The following is a 13,201-nucleotide window of genomic DNA, read 5'->3' on the forward strand; positions in this document are numbered from 1 at the left end:
CTGACTTCTAACCTAATCCCTTCATTGGAACTGCTTTATCTAATTTGTCAGATCATGTCAGATCAGACCTCATCCTTCTTGACCTGTCTTCCACATTTGACATTGTCAATCACTTCCTGTTCCTAGATATTCTCCCTTCCCTGGTATTTGTGAAACTGTTTTCTTGAGGTTCACCTGTCTAACCACTCCTTAGTCTCCTTTGCAGAAGAGTGTAAGGTGGACTGAAATTTAGGGAGAGCTGAAGCAGGGACACCTATTAGAAGGTTGTTGCAGCAATCTACACAATCATCTTTCATCCACATCATATCTTTTAACAGTGGGTGTTCTCCAAGGTTCTTTCCTGAGAACTCCTCCTTCCTCTATACTCTCTCTCTCTCTCTTGCTAAACCTTACCCATGATTTTAATTATCATCTCTATGTAAAGGACTCCCATATCTATATATCCAATTCTAATCTCTCCCTTGAGCTCCAGGCCCAGATCATCAATTGTTTATCAGACCTTTCAAACTGGACATCATAAATTCAACAAATCTTAACCTAAATATCTTTTTTCCCTAAGCCATTCTGTCTTCTAAACTTTCCTACTTCTCCTGAAGGCATCACTATCCTTCTATTCTCCCAGGTTCACAATCTTGGCTTTGTACAAGATTCCTCATTCTTTCTCACTCCACAAATACAATGAATTTTCAGATCTTGCATTTTTACAAGGGAGATCAAGGAAGGAAACCTATCTTTAAAAAAAGGATGCTACTTATCCTTACCCTGAACAAAAATTTTGGAAGCTCTATATTTTTGAGGTGAAGTCCAGGGAGTAAAATAACATCCTCTCCTTTTCAGATTAATTCTAATCATCATTCCTACCACCTTTCAGATTTGAAGAAAGGAAAAGAGGTGGAAGAGGAGGAAGAGATGCCATGGGAGGAAGATCAAGATAAACTCTAAAAATCTTGCAAAATGACTTTCACTAGATCAGAAGAAATGGTCAGAAAAAGTCTTGAAACATTACTCTTCCTTAACAAATCTGTTTCCATGATTCCCTTGAAATAACTTCAAAAGCTCCTTTGAGGGTCTCTTAGTTTAGGAAAACACTAATGCAATCCAAGTCAAGATAAGCAAGTGAGAGGAAACAGAATCTAACTGTCCCTTCACACCTGCTCAATAAAGAACTAGAGAATGAATCAAACTGAATTTTAATTGGTAAAGCCAAAAAGAAGTCATAGATGGGAGAGCTCATGGATGTTCCTGTGGCAGAAGGCATTCTAGCACCTGGGGACTGAGAGAAAGAAGAGACAGGATACTAGAAAGGAATTCCTGAGTGAGCACTGGGTTCCAGAACAGGTGCTTTCTGGCAGCTCTGTCACCCACCACCCAGCACTAGGTTGTGGATCCAGAGTAGAGAGGAAAGAAAAAAACATTGCTCCTAGATATATACTGAGCACAAAACAAGCTCCAAAAAGCAAATAGTAGTTGTGTAGCTCTGACTATAAGAAGTAATAGACCCAAACCTGGGCCAGAAACTTGCAGAACTCAGACTAGGAAAGCAATAAACAGACCTCCCTCTGGATCATATCACTTTGGGAACACTGGAAGCTTGTAAGACCCTCAATCAGGGCTACGAAAGCAGAAAAAATATGTAAGAAAACTCAAGCAAGGGCCTGACATCCCCTTCCCCCAAGAAGGGTGCAAGGCCCAGAACACAAAATTCAAAGTCAAGAAGTAGGCTAGAAGAATGAGCAAACAAAAACCCAAACAAAACTTTGACCATAAAGAATTATTATGACAACAGGGAAGCTCAAGACATAAACACAGAAGAAGAGAATGACTAGAACAAATCTACAAGCAAAGTCTCAAAGGTAAATGCAGCTTAGACAAAGTCCAACAAGAATTCCTAGAAGAGTTACAGCAATAGTTAAAGAAGAAACTAAAAAAGTGATAAAAAAAAAATAAGAACAATAGAGGAAAATATTGTAAAAGAGACAAGAGGTAGGAAAGAAAGATATGAAAATGAATTAGCAGCCCAGAAAGAAAGGGTATAAAATTTAACTGAAGAAAGCAACTTCTTAAAAATTAGATTTACTATGTTAAGCAATGAGGATACAAAAAGAGGCAAAAAATAGTTCTTGCCCTCAAAGAGTTTATAGTCTAATGGAAACTAATGACTCCATGAGATATCAAGAAATAATAAAACAAAGTAAAAAACTGGCAAAATAGAAGAAAATATGAAATATCAGGAAAAACAACTCACCTAGAAAACAGATTGAGAAGAGATAATTTAAAAATCTCTGGAGATTGAAAAGAGATAATTTAAGAATCATTCAACTACCTGAAAGTCATCAACAAAATAAGAACCTAGATATCACATTTCAAGAAATCATAAAAGAAAACTGTCCAGATACCTTAGAACCAAGGGACAAAGTAAAAATTGAAAGAATTCACTGGTCACCTCCTGAAAGAAACTCCAAAGTGAAAACTCCTAGGAATATTATAGACAAAATTCAGGATTCCTCGATCAAGGGGAAAATATGGCAAGCAGCCAGAAAGAAAAAACTACTAAGGAACCACAGCTAATATCATACAAGATTTAGCAAGTACCACCATAAAGGAATAGGATTATTGGATTATAATATATCAGAAGACAATAGTTTTAGGTTTACACCCAAGAATAACCTACCCAACAAAATTGAGTATAATCCTACAGGGAGGAAAATGGATTTCTGACAAAAGAGAGGACTTGCAAGCATTCCTTATGAAAAGACTAGAGCTGAGTAGAAAATTTGACATACAAACACAGGAGTCAGAAAAAATATAAAAAGGGATATATGAAGGAGAAATCATATGAGACTGAACAAGTTTAGACTTCTTATATATGATGATGATAAATATAGATTCCTCACAATTTTATCATCACCAAGGATCATAGAAGATTTCAGTGTGATTCTTTTCTGTTCATAAAATGTCAAAAGAAGACAATAGAATGAGCAGGGAAGAATACCCTGGGAGAGGGAAGAAGGGAAAGGAAGAATGGGGAAAATTGTCTCACATAAATAGGATGCTCAAGAGGAAATTCATACAAGAAGAGGGCAGTGGGAGGGGAGAGTCAATGACACTTGAATTTCATTCTCATCTAAACTGGTTAAGGGAGAGAAGAATACATATACATATACATAATTGGGTTTAGAAATACATTTTACCCAACATGCAAATAGGAAGGAAAGGAGCTAAAGGAAAGGAGGAGAATAAGAGGTAGGGTAGATTAAGGGAGGTATTAATTAAACTTTTATGAAATGAAGCAAAGTGAAGTGAGTAGGACCAGAAGAATAATTTATAAAATAACAATAATATTGTAAAGACAATCAACTTTAAAAGACTTAGTAGCTCTGATCAACACATGACTAACCACAACTCCAAAGGAGTCATGGCAAAACATGCCATCCACCTTCAAACAGAGAGGTAATGGACTAAAAGTGCATATTTACTCATATTTTCTTCCTTTCCTTTTCCTTTTCCTTTTGGACGAAAGAAAGAAAAGAGGACTCTCACACCTGGCATCAGCTATCAAGCTCAATTTATGCTAACCAAGGATGCCTCATGAAGAGACTAACGCAGCATCAGGTTTCTCATCTCTGTGCCATTTTATGCTGCAGACCTCTTGCTCTGTACCTAGGGCTAGGGAGAGAATGAATTTTGTGTGAAATCATAGAAGCTTAGAGATAGAAGTGATTGCCCAGAGAAGTCAAATGATTTATCCAAGGTCACACAGAAAATTGGGGGCTGAGCTGAGACTCAGGCCTCCTGGGACTTTCCACTGTGCTCTGTAACAACAACAATTTCAAAAACAATCCTTGCTCATCTTAAGCAGACACTGAGGGAGATAAGCTAGGAAAGACAAGATTATCACTGTCATGATACTCACTGTCTAGTAAGGGGATAAAATATACACAAATGATCAGAACACAAAATGAAGCATGGCAAATGCAGAAGGGAGATGTAAACCAAATGCTCAGCATGGTTATTCAGGTTAATAGCTAGAAGCAATAAAAATATCTGCTAAAACTGTCCATATTCTCAAAGGAACTTAGGAACAAATAGTAAAATCACAGGAAAATGTCCAGCACATCCTTTTACCTAAACCTGAAGAGCCCAGATGGAGAATGGGACTTGGGCTCTTGCTTCAATAATAAGCTTGCTTTAGTTAGCAGCAGATTTAGGATTGCTGGACTCTGTTCTAAGAATTTGGTAGTTATTCAATGAAGTGCTATTCGATTCCATTCATGGCTCTACTTTGTGACCATGAACAAGTTGCTTGCTCCAGATTAATATCAACTAACTCCCCAGTCTTGGGTCAGTTGCTCCAGGATTTGGGGCTCTGGCTTATTCTCCATAAAATGAAAAGGCTGGACTGAACTAGTTGACCAAACATGTATCTCCTTAATTATATACTTCTTTTTTCTAGCCCAGAACCCAATGGACCTGATGGTCTCTAAGGATCCTTAGTGCTCTAAATTTATGATCCTAACAAGATGATATCTATGGTCCCCAAGGCATAATGAATAGTAGGAGGACTTTGAGCAGAAGTATCTAGGTGTGACTCCTGCTGGAGACCCTTATGAGCTGGGTGATCCTGGAAAAGTTGCTCAGCTCCTCTGACTTTCTGTTTCTTCCTCTTTAAAATGAGAGATTTGGTCTCCATTCCTTCCAAGGTTCCCATAAACTCTCAATTTATAATCTGATGACCTTCATGGTATCTAGTTCACTACTGTAGTACCAGAAAGAGCTTCATAAATCCCATCTGATGCTAGATAGGAGACAGTGGCGGTTTATATCACTGAACTTGAGCAAGACCTGAGTTCAAATTCTGACTTGGCCACTTACTCTGATTTGAATTATTTTGATCTTTGGTTCCTCATCTGTAAAATGAGAGATTTTGGCAAGATAATCTCTATAGCCTCTTCCATCTCAAGATCTATGATCCTATGAAAATAATGTCTATGCCCAAAGTGTCAATGAGAATGCATGAATGAGAATATACAAGAACATTTCTCTCGATCAATTAATATCTCCTACCCCTTGTTTCCCTCTGTATCATACCAGGTCTTTTTCTCCTCTAGTTCTGTTTTTCTCCATCAGTCTTAACTTCTGGGCATGGTGATACCACCATAGTAGGAAAAGTCTAGAATCTGGAGCTAGAAAACATGGTTCAAGTTTCAGATCCTTTCTTACTAGACATGAAATGATCAGAAAATCATTTAACCTCCCCTGAACCTTAGTTTCCTCATTTAAAGATAACGCACTCATTGTCTATATTATTGTGAACATTGAATTAAATACATGATGCTTTGAAAATGATATTATTGGACAAAATTATAAAGCAAGTGTCTTTCTTTGGCACTCCAAATCCTCCCCACCTCTTCCCTTCATGTGCCCTTCCTTTTCTTCTTCTCCCCTACTGCCATTAAAACCTGCTCTGAAATAAAGGTTCTATTAACAGTCATTTGTACCTTAGTTTACATGTGAGTCAATGTTTTGCTTCTTGCTGGTATATTTATATTTTCAGCTGCTATCTCAGTGTAAAATGAAAGAAAGCCTTTGTCTCCAGTTAAAGAAGCTTCAAGCATCAATCAGAAAGTGGGAGGAGATGTGTCCTGACCTTTAAAGTGTTCTGAAATCAAACCATTAGCAAATATTATTGGTCTTGTGGGCATCTGAAGGTAAGGTCAGCTACCCTCTGAGTTCAAGGCTTAAGTGATGTGGGACCTCACAAGAAGGCACTTTATGTTGTTGGGCTAGAAAGGTCCTCAGAGATCATCTACAAATCTCTTAATTAGATCCTTTTTTTCCTAACTCAGAACCCAATAGACTTGAGAGTCAGGGACTAAGAACTGGGCTCTGGGCCATCAGTGGCAAAAGAACCAGACACATTTAGTGACTGGTTGATTGATTGTATATGAAAATGCTCATTTTATTTGGTATTTGTTAAGTTCAGAATTTCTATTATTTATGTTTATTTTTTGTTTTCAACATTCGCTTCCACAAGATTTTGTTCCAAATTTTCTCCCCATCTGTCCACTTCCCCCACCCTAGGCACATTTATTAAGCTTCTACTGTATCCAAGGCATTATGCTAGATGCTGGGGATATGCCAATAGCCTATTAAATCTATATGTCATCAGTGAAGGTACACCTGTAATATGCCTGACCATCCTGTGAGATTCTCACCCATGAGCAGGGCTGTATATTCACCACAGGAGCACAGCTTCCATTACTCATAGTTATAAATGATGCAGGGAAACTGCTGTTCACTGGAGAAAGCTCCAAGATGTCATGTTCCCAGAGGGACTTGTTTTTGAAGACCAAGACTGCACCAGGTGGTATGGATTTGGAAAAATATAAAAAAGAAACATGAAAATGGATGGAAAGGGGGAGTCCTTGGCTACCCTGAGCAACTGTGAGCAGGGAATGTTATAAAAATGTTGATATAAGACAAACAAGACTGCTAGGTCTTCTAGAATAAGAAGATACAGAGAGGCAAGCTACAGATGGGATGGAGAGACAGGTGGGATGGTGCACAGAACAGCATTGCCACTACATTCCCAAATCGGGAAGATCTAACAGAATCCTCATGATCTCAGAGTAAAGCTGAGTGTCTTCAACAAATTCAAGCCTGCCTCGAGAGGAAAGTAGATCTTCACTGCAAGAAATATGCTCAGAGGAGATGGGGGATAGGAGGGAATTATGACAACTTCACCTCGTCTGTCCAGTTTTCCAACTTCTTCATAAGTTTTCTATGACATTTGGGGAGGGAAAAGGAGTGGGGAATGGTAGCACTATTTTATTTCCTCTTGTAATTTATATTTTTTTATCTTAAATGATTTTGCTATTGGACCGGTGATTCTTGCACAGTCTAGTTACAGAATATTATAGAAGATGGGGGCTCAGGACAAAATTTGTATATCCACATTGACCCTTGGGAAATTAGGAAAGCGGTTCAGAGCTGGAGTTCTTAGAGCTTCCAAAAACCCTGCCATTACATCAACAATAGGACATTTCCATTCTATCAAGCACAGAGGTTAGTAATAAAGAAGCTCTTCCTCAATTTAAAGGAAATAGTACCAGCCTGAGAGTCAGAAACCCAAACTTTTGTTCTGGTTTTCCACAAACTCACTGTGTGATTTTCAAAGGCACTCAGACTCTTTGGGCCTCAGGATCCTCATCTGTAAAATTTGCATGTCACCCCTTCATGACTCTCTGAGCTCTGCTCTTGATTCTCCTAGTTTCTTTCCCCGTCATTCATCATCAGCCTTCTCACCATGGAAGATCCTTCTGACTGGTCGGTTCCTTCCGGAACTTCCATTTGAAAGAAGGGCCTAGGTTATCCACGTTTACTCCTTTATATCTCTCCTGACTCTCTGGACCTCTTTCTCCACCATGTAACATTTATCCCACCCCATACACTCCATAGTTTATCTTCCTTTTATGGAGCATCTTTCTCAATTAGAATATAAGTTCCTTGAGGCCAAGGACTGTCTTCCTTTTTGCTTCTATTTTTATTTCCAGTGCTTAAGACAGTATCTGGCTAGGAGTATGTTCTTCAATTCTTATTGTTAGGTTGACATGAAACTAGACAACAATTCTAGCCCTTATGAGAATGTGCAGAGTGCTTGGCTAAAGCAATCTCTGTGTGGGACTTTGGAGCATGTGCTGACATTCTGTACCTGATCCTGGTCTGTTAGCCACATAATGAAAGACAGCTTCTTTGATTGGCTCTGAAGCCAGAATAGGGGTATATTCAAAAGCCACTAGTCAATCCAGGCTTGTCCCTGTGTCTAATATCTATGATCTAATACCTTCCTGTCTGCCTATGTTTTGATGATAAAAGAGAAATAATGCTGTGTAGGCCTGCATATAAAGGCCAACTGCACATGTGGCCAGTGAATATAGGCCTTGGTGTTCGATTTTTCTATTTAGTGAAGCATATTAGAGATACCTATAGTTTTAAAAGATTAAGATAGTAATAGACAAGGAGCTCAATAACTGGAGCCCATGCCAGATATTTTTGGTATTTGGTACTTCTTTCTATGGCTTCAAAGTAAAATTCCCATTATGAAAGCTAGTTGGTGTTCACTGGTTAAATGGAACTGAGGCATTAATCACCACCAGCTAAGAGAAGGGATACTACTTTGGAACCAGGCTCCACCTTAGAGCATTATAGAAATGCTCTCATTTCAAATCCCCCCCAAATCCTTGGGCTACCCTCTAGGATACTGAGGGGGAATTGTTGCCAGTCTCACTCTGGAAAAGAAGAGCAGAACACATATAACATACATTTTAAGATTTTTCTTGTCTCCTTCCCAGGGCTACTGTAAAAAGCAAATTAATAATAGATGGGGAAATGCTTTGGAAAATACAAGTAGCTCTAAAAGTTTTAGCATGATGAGGTACTATAATTGGCTGGCTACACATGGACCACTGCCTCAGTCACACAACCATTTCTCTTCAAATTTATTTTGTTTTTGCCATAAGTTCCTCCCTCACTCGCCACCATTACTTCAATGATCGGTACACAGGGGGCACACCTGGCTGTTTGGGGATCAAAAACAAATCAAAGCAATAATTGCAACAGAAGGAAAAAGCAAACTTTATCTTTTTTGTGAACCTTAAGAATTCGAATGAACTCTATCTGAAAATCAATGAGCACTCACTGATTTTTCCCCGTCTCATTTTTTATAGCCAAATGAGATAATATTTGTAAAAGCACTTAGCATGCTCAGCACATAATAGGCTCTCCTTCTAACCACAGTTCCAACATTCAGAAATAAAGTTCTATTCTGAAATACATTCAGCAATTTATTCTTCTGGGAAGAAAAATAACTTACAAAATTCACAAAACTGAACTATAAAAGATCTTGCCCTCAAAGCTAGAAAAAAACCCACAGGAACAGATTGCCCTGCAGACATTTGCCCACCCCCAGGTGTTTCTAGTTCCAGTCAGAAACTGGAAGCTAAATGAGACAGAGGCACTGAATGTCAGGTGCTCCTGATACACGTCATGTTTGGGTTTAACAGAGGCCAAGGGTTGAGGTCTGATCTTCCCTTAATCCTAACAGAGAACACGCACCCATGATAGAGATGGGAGAAAGTAAAGTCTGGCTGAGATCTGAGCTACATGGAAGACAGGTGACAGGAGAACAGGAGGGTGAAAGGTTTACAGAGTAATTCCACACATACTCTTCCCCACCTCGTCCAACTCAAATATTTGCTAGCAGGGCAAGTCTTCAAGGGCCAGTTTCCAGAGTTTTATGGCTTCCCCTCTGCCTGCAATGATGAGTTGTCGAACTATGACTCTGCCTGCCCGTAATGAAATTCATACCTCTCTTCAAAGGGGCAAAGTTAGGACTATCTCCTGGTGAAATTGGTCCTTTATATCTGGTGGCCTGTGGGGTAACTGCACTCACTCGGCATTTTTCAAGGAAGGAACAAAGCAACTATGGTCCAATACATCTGGAATTTCTGTTTAGGGGTCTGGCATCCTGAGCATGTATTTTCCTGGCCTGTTTTGAGGAGGTCGTCTCATCCTAATGGCACGGTGCATGACAGATTCCATTTACCCCTTGGCAAGGCAGAGGATGTAACTTACAGAAGTTAAGGATGGACATGAGAAGTCCAGAGTGCCTGCTACTGGTCTCTTCCTTCTGAGAAGATGCCAGCTCTAGGGTCATTCTGTTCCCTTCCTTTTTCTCTCCAACAGATACTCAATCAGGACGAAGCTCTTGAAAAGAGGGAGTAAGGAAGAATACAAGGGTATTGAACAACAATGTCTTTGGGCTTTGTGGAAGAAGAGGAGAAAATTTCACTGTGGCATTGGGAGAACCCAGCTTGAAAAGAGACAGTCTTCCAAAATAGCCTGGACGGTGACCAAGCATAGCAGTGTATGTAACAGAAAAGAGACAGTAGGAGCCATTATTCAAACAAGAGTAAAGAAAAAAAAAAGAAAACCTGATAATTTTTGTGGAGGTTTGGGGGAAGATAGAAAACACCCAGCCCAAAGCGCATTTCTTCCATGGTTTCCCCCAGCTACTCCAAGCACCACCCACACTGGTCTCTTTCTTCTCAAACCTCACATTATATGAACTGCACTTTACCACTTAGCGTGATTATATAGTGTCTTCTTGATTATATACTATCTTATACTGTATTGTTCTCTAAGAAGTTTATTTCCCCAATTAGATTATAAGTGCCTTGAGGGCAGGGACCAATGCTCTCTCTAATTTTGTCAAGTTACTAACAGAGAACTATGGTATTTGAGGGCTAACAACCTTGAATCTGGGAGTCTTAGGGGAGAAGAAAGAGAGAGAAAGGAGCTGAAGGGAAAAAAGTCATCCCTTTTACCTTCAAATTCTAAGAGGCAAGTAAAAGTTGTAAACTGAGCTATTTGCGTACTGCTTGACCAAGCATGAGGATAGTTTACCTGGAACACTGGTAGAAACTTTGGTTTTTAGCACAGTTCCAAGTATATCATAGGTGCTTAATAAATGTTTTATTGATTGATTGATGCTTGGGTCTAAAGAAGAAATAATAGAGGAGCCCTAAAATCCTGGCTTTTATAGGAGCCATTAAAAGTCTCATCAGCTAAATGATTTGGGACTCAAAAGCTTGTTATTCCTAACCAGTTTTCTAAGTCACCTTTCTAAAACACATATGGTCCAACCATATGAGGCAGCTCATCATCCTCAATTAATGTTTATAGGGCATCCACTGGGTGCCTGGGTTAATACTAAGTGCTACAAGCAGTCCTAGGAAACACATTTCTTCCCTTCCTCCCCGCTGCTCTTTTCTTTTCTCTGTTAATGTACCCAGTTGAAGGGCTGAGTTTCCCTCTCCCCCTACCAACCAATTTGTTTCATAGCATCCTGAGGGCTTAACCATATTGCAGGAAGAGACTGATTTTCCTCTGATGCCCAGAACCAGATGAAGTCCATTTAAACTTCTTAAAATCTATTGTTTCATTTTTAACCAGTCTACCCAATGTCTTCTCTGAGGATCAGAGTGATGCCCCAGTTCCACAACCTTCATTTCCCTAACCAGATTGGAAGAAAAACTAGAAATAAGGGGAGAGACGTAGACAGACAGAGAACAAGTCAGAAATGAGAAGGAAACAGAGGGGCATGGGACAAGCATTGCAGCCAAGCTAAGGTTACAGCTTCCTAAGGGATGGGGGATACGTGATCTTTATCTAATCAGACAGTCTACCCAGGAAGTCACTGAGATCAAAGAAAGGTGCTTTTTATTTAGCACTGTGTCAGCTTAAAAACAGTCCTGCCTTAGACATAGATCTGGATAAGCTCACACCTCTCCCCACCCCCACTGCCATGACCTGTCTCAGCATCTGAACTCTCTTAACATTCCATGTGGAATACAAACCCTGAGCAAAGTGCTGTCCTCCCCGTTACCACAGGGGGAGAAAACATTTAGCAAAGCAAGGGGAAAAACACTGGGGAGAGCCAGAGGATTCTTGGCTTATTAGAATAAATAGGCCCTTGTTTCTAACCCTACTAGGTAATGATCATATAAATCACAAAGATCTTTTTTTCCCTACCAGCTACATTTCTTCACACTTTTCCTTCATAATCTCCTGAGATCAAAGGAGACATCAGTGAGAGAGCGGCAGGGTCACCTCTTATGGACACTTGCCCTGCCTAGGGTCTTCCCAGATGTGTTACAGTGGAAACCAGGACTGGGCAGCTGAAGGGAAGACGAATCAGGAAGCAACAGGAGCAAAGTGTGTGGTGGGAGAGATGGAGGAGAGGGATGAAGAGGTGAAGAGGGGTTTGGTTGGCTCCATAGTAAATGGTGGGAAAGAGACAGAAAGGAGTCTGCTCATCCATTAGGAGAGTTAGAGACTGGCTTAGGGAGACAGACACAAGATGGCGAGGATGGGCCGGAGGGTGACAGATTGCCCACGTGACAGGCAACGGAGGACACTTAAGAAGGAGGTATATAATTTCTGTGAAATAAAATGACTGGAGGCTATGAAAGATTTTTTTTTTTCCTTTTTAAACAGAGCAGGAAGCTTTGAACTGCAGTTCAAAGATAGAGGCATACGCTTTTTCTCCAGAATAAAGGACTATCAAATAAGCCTATTTTGACTCTGCATGTGCTTTCAGAAATAAAAGTACCCATATTTACTCCACCCCCAGCTTTTCTTTCAAATGGAGTTCATTTCCTGCTATTTTTTCTTCCATGAAAATACACATACCACTCCATCCCCATGTGGTCACTGCTGGTCCACAATGTACTGAGGCCCAATATGGTTTTTAATTTTTATTGATAACTTTTAAAAATATCATCTTAATTTCCAAATAGTTTTCCCCTTGAATCTCCAGAGAGATATTCATTGTAAAAAAAGAATAAAAATAAAAAAGTACTTTAATAAAACTAGCCAACACACCAACAAAGTCTAATATGACATGCAGTGTTCTGCGTTCATAAATCCCCTACCTCTAGGATGAAGGAAGCGAGGTACTAAATCACAAGGACCAAACTTGACCATTTCAATTATACAGGATTTGGGGTTTTTGCCTTGTAGTTTCCTCATATTGTGGCAGTTACTGTGTGTGTTGTTTCCTTCATTTTGCTTATTTCATTTCCCTGCTCCTCTGAATTTTTCATATTCATGGTTTCTCACAATGATGCGACATTCCATTCCATTCCATTCCATACATGAGTCACAATCTGTTTGGCCATTTCTCAATTAATAGGCATCTGTGCTTTGTTTCCAATTCTTTGCCACATAAAAAGTGCTACTATAAATATTTTGATGGATATATGTATGTACCAATGTTTATTATAGCATATAATTTTTGTTATATCTGTTATGTGCTATTCCTGGAGCTGCCAGGCCACTATGATATTAAACATGGAGACAAATTTTTTTAAAATGTATACATGCACATATATGTATGTATATGTATATTACATGTGTATACATACAAATATAGGTCTATATGTATGTATATACATTTAACTATATGTATCTATATATACACATAGAAAATGTTATGTGTGTGTGTGTTTGTGTATATATATGTATATATATATATATATAGAATACACATGTAGATTCAGAGCTAAAAAGAACCTTGGAAACTATCTTTAATTCAGTCTCCTCATTGAATGGATAAGGATCAAAGATGTTAAGTGACTTA

The 13,201-nt window shown here is 39.2% G+C and overlaps 1 long non-coding RNA gene across 3 annotated transcripts in view; it reads right to left on the reverse strand.

Annotated features, from left to right (window-relative positions):
• Nucleotides 1-12,812, reverse strand: part of LOC140520517 (uncharacterized) — a 48,688-nt gene extending 35,876 nt beyond the window's left edge. Inside the window, exon 1 of one of the 3 annotated variants that reach the window (XR_011972544.1) lies at nt 12,495-12,812. This is a non-coding gene — a long non-coding RNA (uncharacterized lncRNA). The remainder of the gene's footprint in view (nt 1-12,494) is intronic. The other 2 variants (XR_011972546.1, XR_011972545.1) reach the window with 2 other exon arrangements.
• Nucleotides 12,813-13,201: the final 389 nt, after the last annotated feature.

The sequence above is a fragment of the Notamacropus eugenii genome, chromosome 1, assembly GCF_028372415.1.
Source record: "Notamacropus eugenii isolate mMacEug1 chromosome 1, mMacEug1.pri_v2, whole genome shotgun sequence".
NCBI lineage: Eukaryota > Metazoa > Chordata > Mammalia > Diprotodontia > Macropodidae > Notamacropus > Notamacropus eugenii.